We start from the raw sequence: 10,995 nt of genomic DNA, 5'->3' as shown, positions 1-10,995 counted from the left end.
CAAAGAAGCCGTTGCATTTAAGCTCCAGGAGAACCACACACGGATGTGCATGGTATCTGCCTGCCCCCCCCCCCCATATTCTTCGTGGGAACCTGGCAGGTTTGGAGGCCCAGAGTAGCCCGAGGAGGTGGGGCAGTACCCAGAGGGCAAGGGAATCCTAATCCCTGGACTCCTTGCCCTCACACGGTGGGTTGAGTGCAAGGTTACTTCCACAAGCCTCGGCTGGCACTCTGCACCCTCCTAGCTCCAATTAGGCAGAGAAGAAGACATCTATAAGACTTTGTCATCTCCGCTGGTCCTGAGCTGGCCGCATGCCACTCTAGTCCTGGCAAGTGGTGGCATCCATCCCACTGCACAGTTAGCTGGGGTGAGCCAGTAGAATATACACACCTGGGCGCACGAAAGTCAATACTGCACACATTTTTAATCCTTAGGAAATGGCAGAAATCTAGGTTCTATACATGGACCTGAGATCTTGATCCCTGTTCCTAACCTATAACTATGCAGAAAAGCGGCTAGGTTTGAGGGCTCCCTTGAATCGGCTCCATCTGAGGAGGGGCCAGTCCTGAGTGTGGGCAGTATCCATTTCTCTGGGAGCCCAGAATGGGGACAGGGCAGATGAGCTTCCCCGCCTGGTACCCAAGGCCAGGTCAAGGTGATCAAGTTTCTCTTCAGGCATAGACACCACCCCTCAGGCTCCAGGGTAATAAACTCGGTGTCAGGGCTTCAGCTCTAGCCCAGTTCATTTCTGGGCCAAATCTCTGAAGGCGAAGGGTTTATTTTTAAGGACTAGCAGTTTGCTGCTTCCAGCTTCTCTCATCAGAAATTGTGCGATTCAGCTCGATCTGCATGGGAAGCATAATTTATCATTGTACACAGATGGCAGCTAAGGATGGGGAGGAGTGCGCTTTTCATTTTAGTTCAGCAAACATTTCCGGAGCCTTTCTTGTGTGCCAGGCACAGAGTAAAACCACTAGGGATGTGCAGGTGAGTGACAGGAGTCCCTGGTCCTTGAGCACTTACAGGCAGAGTGGGGAGACAGAGCCATGTCTGAACCTGGCCACAAACCTTGTCTTATTTCTGACATTCCCTGTCGGAGTCACCTTGGGAAAAGGACCTCTTCTCTTTCTAGACAAAGCCTTGCCAGCTTTGTTGATCTTGCTGAAACATGAATCTTTGGTTCCATTGATTTTCTTCTGTTGTTTCCATTTTCTGTTTATTAACATCTGCTCTGATCTTTATTATTTCCTTCCATCTGCTTGCTTTGGGATTTATTTTCTACTTTCTTTCACCCTGGTTCCTTAAGATGGGAATTTAACTTAGATTCTTTTTTTTTTTATTATTAAAAAATTGTGTGTGGGGGGGGGGGAGAGGGAGAGGGAGAGGGAGGGAGAGAGAGAGAGCCTACATGTGCCTTGTGCTGTCTATTGTCCTCAGAGGCAGAAGGGGCATCAGATCCCCTGGAACTGAGTTACAAGTGACTGTGAGCCACCACCTAGGTGCTGGGAACCCAACTCAGGTCCTCTGCAAAAACAGCAAGTCCTCTTAAGGCCTGAGCTGTCTCCTTAGGGTCCCTCTCTTTCCCTTTTAAATAGGGTGATTCATAGCTACAGAATTCTCTCTAAACACAGCTTCGTTACCTCCCATATCTGTCTTTGCCTTTTCCACTTTCCCCTTTGTCAAAGCAGTTTCTAATTCCCTTCATGATTTCTTCCTTGGCATAGGGGCCTTTTGTTCCTTGTGTTACGAGCTCAGCGCTTTCTGTTATTGACTTCTGAGTTCAGTCTGGTGTGTTTGGTGGATGTGCTTTGTATGGCTTTAATCCTTGTAAGTAGACTGAGGCATTGTGGACTAGCTGTTGCCGGGTCCTCTAAAGATTGGGTCTTGTCAGTTTATATTCTGTTAATGTAATTAAACCTTTCCTGTTCTTGTTGAAAGTCTGGTATTTAAGTATCCAGCTAGACTTCTTGACTTGTTACCTTGTTACTTCAAGTCATCGTTTTCCTTAAAGGACAATAATTATTCCTGCTTGACAGAGGGGTAAGAAACTCAAAACAGTGGTGACACATATCTTTAATGCCAGCACTTGCCTTTAATCCCCACACTCAGGAGGCAGAGGTAGGCAGATCCTGAGTTTGAGACCAGCCTGGTCTACAAAGTGAGTTCCAGGATAGGTAGGGCTACATAAAGAAACCTAGTCTCAAAAAAACCAAAATAAATAAACTAGTGAATGAACCTAAACATAAACAAATGAACTGAAAACACCAGGACCCAGCCTGCCACACAGTGAAGCCTGCTGCAGGGGCTGAGAACAAGGGGCAGTGCAGCACAGTGTGCGAAAAAGATTTCCCCCAGTGTAACTGGATGGTTCTGTTGCATAGACACTGCTCCATTCTGGAAAAACACAACCCACTTGGAAGAATCATCAGCCCTGGATGTTCCTACAACCTTGGAAATTTCCAAGACCTTCCATCTAAAATAATAACTAAAGTTCTAATTTCTCATCCTAACTAGATGACTCCTCAGGAGTTTCTGGTCGCTTACACTGTCTACTCCTCTCTCCTCCCTGCCTTTTTCCAGTTTAACAGGTGCTTCCCAGCAGCCTTTGCGGGGCCAGACTGCCCTCTGTCCCAAGGATCCTGACCCTAGGCCTGCGGTAACTGTCTAGACAGGTGAATCACAGGAACCGTACACTGTGGTGAGAGAAGGAACAGAAAGGCTTGCAGCACTGCCCGGTAGGGACAGAGGAGAAGCAGTAGGAGCGGTTCCCAACACAGCAGTATTAAACACTGACAAGTGCAGTCCTCCAGTTTCAGAACCCTCCCTGGCCCTGCCAGCCCTCTGAGGTGGGAGGGGCCCAGGGGAGGAAAAGGAGGAAAACAAGAGGATGTTACACCGAGTGAGTCATCCAGCCTCAAATAAAGGAGAGCTGCTAAGGCAGAAAGTTCTCGACTTGGCACTTTGCCAACTCCAGTGCTGCAAAAATAGCCATGATGAATTCACATATTTCTTTGCGAGTGTCGGTCCTTCGAACCAGTGAGATCTCAGTCAGAGCAAACTGGAACTTGGGACCCATATGCTCAAAATCATGCTCAGATTTTAGTCAAAGGTTTTTATTTTCTTGAGAAAGCTAGAAAGCTGTATTTCCTACTGAAAAGTTGTCTATTCTCCCATCCTGCTGGGGTTATTGGACTATGGGATATTGTTTCCTGTTTGGAGTGAAAACTCCTGTTTTCTTGTTGGAGGTTTCTAATACCTCAGCAGAATATTCCTGTCAGTCAGAAAGCTCCCCATGATAGGAGAGATAATGTCCTGCCTGTACCCACTCTGAACATAGTAGAGGGCGAAAAGGGGGTGTAGCCCATTCGCCTTTCCCTAGAGGGCACCTTGATCCATCTGGAATAGGGAGGGGGCATGGAGCTAATTAGAGTGTGTAGAGGTGACAAAGGGATGTGCTGAGGTGTTCCCAGAGGCCCACAGCATAGCAGGAAAGCCCACCTTCGAGGGCTTGACCAACTCAATACATAAGATCCAGCTTGACCTCCATTGAGCCTCAGGTTTCTTACTTTCAAAAAAGCTAGCACTGGTTCTTCCATGAGTCAGAACACAAACTATCTGGCTTCTGGGTGGCATTCCAGAGCATAGTTTCCAGAGTCTCTCAGCGGGGTGGAAAGGATGACTCAGGTCCCTGATCGGCAAGAAAGTGGGAAGATCTCTCAGCAGGCAACAGCACAAGAATAGAGACAGAGCCCCATTACTTCCCAGCCATGCGATCTCTAAACTAATCACTACCCTGCTGGTGTTTAAGCTTCCTCATCTGCAGAAGGGCAGAGTGATGATAACTCAGCTCCTGGGTCATCAGGACTGAACGAAGATGGGCACTTACAATGATGCCAGTTCACAGTCTAGACCAATAAATGTGGCCCTGTTATTTTTACATATGGAGGGGGCTGGAAAGACCAGAGGGTTGGTATGAAGTGAGAGGGAGTAAGGAGTGCTGAGAAATAGATTATAATGGACTTTAAGTGCCCATCTGAGTTGGGAGCCAAGTAACACAAGAGAGTCCTACCTCAGGTTCTTGAGTGGGTTTGACACTGAATAATAGGTCCAGCAGAGGATGCTATAGAGACAGTGTCGTAGTTAGGGTTTCTATTAGTGTGAAGAGACACTGTGATCACACCAACGCTTATAAAGGAAACACATCTGAGGTGGCGGCTTACATTTTCAGAGTTCAGTCTATTATCATCATGGCGGGAAACACACTGGCATGCAGGCAGACATGGTGCCCACTACATCTTGATTGGAAGGCAACAGGAAGTGAATTGTCAAACTGAGTAAAGCTTAAGCCAAAGAAACCTCCAAGCCTGCATCCACAGTGAGTGACACACTTCCTTCAACAAGGCCACACCTTGCTGGGCTGTGGTGGTGTATGCCTTTAATCCCAGCACTTGTGGAGACAGAAATTTCTGTCCTGCCGGTCCCCCAGCCATTCAGTCCCCACAAAACACACAGAGGCTTATATTAATTATAAACTGTTAGGCTTATTATCTCAGGCTTATTATCAACTAGCTCTTATAACTTAAATTAACCCATAATTCTTGTCTGTTTAGCCATGTGGCCTGGTACCTTTTCTCAATAAGGCATTCTCATCTTGCTTCTTCTTGCAACTGCATCTCTTTGCCTTTCCTCATCCCAGAATTCTCCTAGTCTGGTTGCCCTGCCTATACTATTCCTGCCTGGCTACTGGCCAATCAGTTTTTTATTAAACCAATATGAGTGATAAATCTTTACACTGTAGAAGAGCATTATCCCACAGCACACTTGAGAGGCAGAGGCAGGCAGAGCTCCATGAGTTCCAGGCCAGCCTGGTCTACAAAGTGAGCCAATTCCAGGCCAGGCTCAAAGCTACACAAAGAAACCCTGTCTCAAAAAACCAAAACCAACCAAAAAACAAAACCCACCACCACTACCACCACCACCGCCACACAACAACAACAAAAACAGAAACAAGGCCATAATTCCCTATAGTGCCAACCCTATGAGCTTATGCGGGTCAATTATATTCAAAGCACCACAGTTAACAACAAGCCTCCTGCTTCCAGCACCCAAGATAGCAGAAGGATGGGAGCTGATGGGATGGCTCAGCACTTAAAAGCATTTGTTGCTATTGCAAAGAACTGGGTTTGGTTTTCAGTACCCATATTTTGGCTCACAATCATCTGTAACTTCAGTTTCAGGGGATATAACACCATCTTAGGACCTCCACAGGTACCAGGCACACAAAACATGAATATACATCAAATAAAATAAAAACAGAAAACAGAAGTCACTTGCTGAGGAGTGAGATTCTGGAAGAGCACCACTGGGATGACCAACATTCTCATTTTTTCAGAATAGAGCTCATGCACTGCCATGTGAAGTGACTAGACTCATTGTGCTGGGTGAGCCCACGCAGCCTGCCCTTGTCCTCACCCACACCCACCCACTGGCAGGCAAGTCCACAAACTTCTACATCAGCTGTAGAAGAGGCAGGAAGTATGGCGGGAGTCGGCAATTAGTTAACATGATACCCACCTCTCTCCATTTGGAGCAGGCCTTTCAGAGACAGGCAGAGTCAAAGGAAACAACTGAGAAAAAAGCACTCCAGGTTCTAGAGATGCTAATGAGCACAGCAATTAGCCTAAGCACGATCCTGACATGTATGAAGTTCTGTATACAGAGAAGTCTCCAGTGATGGGCCCTGGAGAAGGCAGGGGTGGTGGTTCACCATCATGTGACAGGAGGAACCACCCAGGCACTAACCATGTGGGGCCAATTCATGGGGGAAAAAAAATCCCAATACACATTTCTTGGCCTTCAAGATCTAGGGGAAAAAAAAAAGACCACAGCCTCTGTCAAATGTAATGGGGAAATAATTCCTTTGAATCTGTGAATTTGCTTAGATGGGAAAAAAGGGAAGTCAGGTGATCCTTAAGTGACCCCAGGTGGCAAAAATACACCAGCACACGTGTTCAGGCCTTTGTGGGTACTCATGGTGTGACACTAGCGCCACCTAGTGTACACAACTGGGACACAAGCCACAAACCCACAAACCTGACTCTGGTCCTCTCCGTTGTCACATCTGTTTTGTTTTGCGGTGTTTTCTTGCTGCTGGGTTGTGAGCCAATAGCAGTGGGAAAATGAGCAGCAGTTTATGGATGGACATGCATTACAAGATTTGTTATCACAGCCTATAGCACTAATACTAGTATGCCAGTAAACAGTATGTAACTGTACAGAGAGGATCCAATCTCTCCACATTGCCTGCATTTTAAGCACCGAACAAAATACCTCAAACTCTAGTCTGGGTCTGCAGGCTAATGGTTCTCATGCCAGCACGTCTAAGAATTCTTCAGCGAGTCCTTACTAAGTCTGACTGCTGCTAAGCACGTCATTTCATCAACCTTAAATGGCTTCTCCAGAGCTTTCTTGCTCGCTCCCCTTGTACCCAGCCTCTCCTACTACAGTACTTTGCCCAAACACAGAAAGGACTTTCTCTTCTATACCCAAATCATACCGACATAGTTGGCTGTTAACACAAAGTAGCAAGCATGTGAGGGTCTCCAGGGATTCACAATGTGGGAAAGAAAGCCAAGCTCAGGCCAGACATCACCATGATGGACACGCAACAGTCAAGTAGAGTGGTCTCTCTCCTGTTCTATCAGGGTTTCCAGCCCAGATTCTTCTCCACAAGACCCTGCAAACACGCACATGCACACATGCGCACAGGTATGGCAGCTAAGGCGTGTGCGGAGGAGGAATCAGACTCCATGTACAGCAGCTTGGGACATCCGGGGCTCCAGTCCCGAGAGCAGCTAAAGCCAAGTTCCTAGAGGTGAGGTCCAGACACTGGCATGTCACTTAGAGCACAATCAGCTGTCATGCCCTTTGAGTCCACCTTTGTGTAAAACCATGCCGTGAGAACAAAAGCTCTGGGAGCTACTTCTTCAAGTGCTTCTCCAATCGTTCATGGTCCCTCAGCAATCCCGACTGGTTAAAATGCAGACATTGTGCGTCCCCCCTTTGGGCTGACAGACTCTGCATATGGGGAGGCTAAAGAGAAGTCTGTAACTATAACCGCAATCAAATGCAGGTCTCCTAGATTCCAAAGCCTTCCAGATTTCCCCAATAGTTTAACCAGAAGTGTACTATCAGAAAGAACCTAACTAGAGCTTTAGAGGACTTTACATGAACCTGAAACTGAAATGGACAGCAAAAATCTCACCCCTAAGGGAACCTCCTGTAACCCCCACCTTCTCATCCCCCTAAAGAAACCCTCTACAATGCCCAATCTCTGGCCCCAGAGGAACCCTGTAAAACCCATCTCCTCCTTCCCTAAAGGAACCCCATGCCCCCTCCTTCCTCCCTTGAAAGGGATCCTCCACAATTACTTTGGATTAGAAAAATAACATTCTTCCCTCTTCATCCTGCACCGTTTTGTTTTTGCTCTGACAGACTCCTCCCTGCCCTCACAAAAGATCACTTCAGCGTGCCTGGCAGTACTGTAGAAAACGCCTGTCTAGAGTCAAATGATGAGAGGGACGGGAGAGTTTACCCTGAGCTCCCTTGTATGTTTCCCCCACATTGTCTTCGTTCCACACCTCTCACTCAGACGGCAATGGGGCGCATATTGTCTAAGCCAGAAAGTGAGTAAATGGCTCTGCCCCTTGGATTGGCCAGGAACCAATTCTTTTCTTTAAGTCTGGGGCAGTTCTGAGTCATTGCCACAGTTCTACTTTGGGAAGGGTGGTGTGTGGGGTGTGTGTGAAAAAAGAAAGCTAAGTGCAAGCCTAGATCTTAGTTTATATTATAACTCAACACAGTGGTGGTGGTAGAAGCCACAGGGACGGAGGGTCAGGGCTAAGGGGACAAACGGGAAGGTCTTCTGTCTTCCACTCACTGGCACTGATCTACACACTCTAAACAGGCAACAGGAAAGCAAAGCTTAGGGGCAATGAGCTCTATTTTCGCTCATAAAATGTATTGCATAGGTTCTTTCTGTGTTGTTAATGTGAACGCCAAACAGCACAACCCTTTCAGAAAGTAATTTGGCACTGGCAGCCTTGAAAGATATCCATAATGTTCATACTCTTGAATTCCATGTTTAGGAAAGCATTCTGAAACAGAAGCGGCACACTGCAGTACTGTATGTAACACAAGGACACTGAAAACAATGCGAACACTGAGAAACAGGGTATGAGTGCCTCTCATCTACTGAACTTCGCTGAATGCTTGACAGACTACTGAATAATGCAAATTATTTTCATGAAGGAACCACAGCTTACAGAAGCTAGTGCCCGTGCCCTCTACTGTACTGAAAGTATGGGTTCAAACTAGATTCCATCCAGGCCTACATGAAGTCCACATGCTTTTCAGTTCCCATTGGTTCTCATCAACATTGGGGTGCACTGTGACATAATCATTGCTCTGCTTCAGTGGGTTACAAGTTTAGTAAGGCTGGAAACATCCCCCAACCCCCCAAGCACAGAACCATCCAGTCACCAAGCAGGAGATGCCCTCACAATCAAAGGCTGAAGACAGTGGGTGCTGGAGTGGAGAAAGCTGTAGAGAGGACTGACCTGAGATCTGTGAGTAGCATCTCAGTTCCTGTAGAATTTAATAAACAAGGGACAACAAAAAAGTTGGGTCAGAAACACTACCATTTACAAGTTAATATTTAACATGTTCTAGCCTTTCAAAGGCTTCTAGTGTTCTATGAGGCAGAGGCCAAAGTTCTGTGACCAAGATCTGATCATACGCGCTCAGATAAGATCCAGTTACTTATCAGACAATTCACAGAGAATGGGCAGCTCTTTTCCAGGGTCAGCCAGGTCCCTTATTAGGTCTCTGCCATTTCCCACTATCACACTGAACTAATGATTTATCTACTGGCTCACTAGAACTGCCTCCAAGGTCCAGCCTGAGTGAGAGGAAGGACAGAAAGAGGAGGCCAAGAATGACACAGGCTCGGTCATCAGTGGGCACCAGACTTAAAGAATGACTACAGGCTCACCACCGACAAAGCAGAAGGAGACAGCATCTAATAGGGAGCCAACAGAATGCACCAGTGAAGAGGTGGGGAAAGAGACAGTGGGTCAGGTCAGACCTCCAAAGAGCACCCCACAACCCCCTCCATCCTCACGTTGGGTCCATTTACCTGAAGCTTTCTCCTGAAGTGAGACAGCAATTTGAACTGCAGACAAAGTTAAGCAACCCTCAGCTGCCACTCAGCTCAACTCAGCACTGCTCTTAGCTGCCGGGGAATGTCAGAATCATTTTCAAAAGGGGTTTGGAGAGCGAACAATGAAACCAAAAATTTGAGTTCTGTTTATAGCTCTATCAACCAAAGGTTTGTTAAGCTCAGGTCTGTAACAGGAGGATTAGGTAGGGTCTTTCTGGCTCTTAGCATTTAGCCAACCTGAACTTCAGTCCTGTTGTACTATGATGCATCAAACATCCATTTCTAAAGTGGTTAAAGTGAGCAGCCTTCGGAGATCCCTTGGATCTGTGTCTTGCTTCAACAGTGTTTGGACGGAACAGACCCGGGGCCTCCCTTTGTTAGCTTCCACCGCTCCTCATCTGCAGCCGCAGCCTCTGGGACCATCACCTAGCCGCCTTCTGCTCCCAGGACCAACCAGCACCGCCTCTTAGAGGGTAGCTCCAGACTATGTCTCAACCATGACCTCCCAGATTCGTCAGAATTATTCCACTGAAGTGGAGGCTGCTGTGAACCACCCGGTCAACCTGCACCTGCGGGCCTCCTACACCTACCTCTCGCTGGGCTACTATTTTGACCGGGATGACGTGGCTCTGGAGGGTGTAGGCCACTTCTTCAGCGAATTGGCGGAGGAGAAGCGCGAGGGCGCCGAGCATCTCCTCAAGTTGCAGAACGATCGCGGAGGCCGTGCACTCTTTCAGGATGTGCAGAAGCCATCTCAAGATGAATGGGGTAAAACCCAGGAGGCCATGGAAGCTGCCCTGGCCTTGGAGAAGAACTTGAACCAGGCCCTCTTGGATCTTCATTCCCTGGACTCTGCCTGCATAGATCCTCATCTGTGACTTCCTTGAAAATCACTTCCTGGATAAGGAGGTGAAGGTCATCAAGAAGATGGGCAACCACCTGACCAACCTCCGCAGGTTGGCTACTGGGCCCCAGGCGTTTCTGTGCGAGTACCTCTTTGAGTGGCTCACTCTCAAGCATGACTAGGAGGCCTCTCCTTCCAAGGGGCTCCCACCTCTGCTCTGTACCAGCCCGCCTCAGGACCTTCACCCGAACCTCTCAAGAAGCCACTAAGCAGCTTTGTAACGCCCTGGAGCCCCTCTCAAGTCTTGGACCAAGTAAAAATAAAGCCTTTGAAACAGAAAAAAAAAAAAAGTGGTTAAAGTGCTGAGCATGCAAAGGCTGCCACCATATAGCCATAAGAAGTGATAGGACATCTCTAAAGAAACTCGTCTAGAAGCTAAAGACTGGCATCCTCAAATCATTTGGCACAGAGCTTGGGAACTGAAGCATCAGTGATGGCTTTCTCACTAATCTGTTTCTATACTGGATTTCACTCAAGATATTGCTGTATGATCTCATTGCTAAAAGGTCTGAAATAAAATCCCATGCTCTTAGGGAATCCCTAGGATGAGAATAACCCTACCCCCAAAACTACTCCATCAACTAAAAGTCCAAAGGCACAAAAGACCAATTCAATAGTCTTTCTCCTTGAGGTATTATAATCAAGGGGCAGAAATTAACTGGTTTTAGAACACAGAAGAACAGCAAAGCTGTTTTGTCCTTCCTTGCATCATCTGCAAAGGAAGGTTCGTGAAAAAAAGAAAGTCCAGAGACACCTTCACTGGCATTAGTTATCAATCCACATATACCAAACCATACCCAAGCCCTAAGCAATCCCCTGGCTTCCCAATTAGTCAAAAAGTCCTTCTACCTTGAGATCCTTGGCTTTTCTT

At 47.2% G+C, this 10,995-nt stretch overlaps 1 pseudogene; it reads left to right on the top strand.

Annotated features, from left to right (window-relative positions):
• The first annotated feature begins 9,717 nt into the window (after positions 1 to 9,717).
• Positions 9,718 to 10,246, top strand: LOC121438928 (annotated as a pseudogene).
• Positions 10,247 to 10,995: the final 749 nt, after the last annotated feature.

Source organism: Microtus oregoni, unplaced genomic scaffold (assembly GCF_018167655.1).
Source record: "Microtus oregoni isolate MIOR12 unplaced genomic scaffold, Mior012 000058F_ref0000040, whole genome shotgun sequence".
Classification (NCBI taxonomy): Eukaryota; Metazoa; Chordata; class Mammalia; order Rodentia; family Cricetidae; genus Microtus; species Microtus oregoni.
The sequence above is the reverse complement of the archived record's forward strand: the minus strand, read 5'-3'. Positions and strand labels throughout refer to the sequence as shown.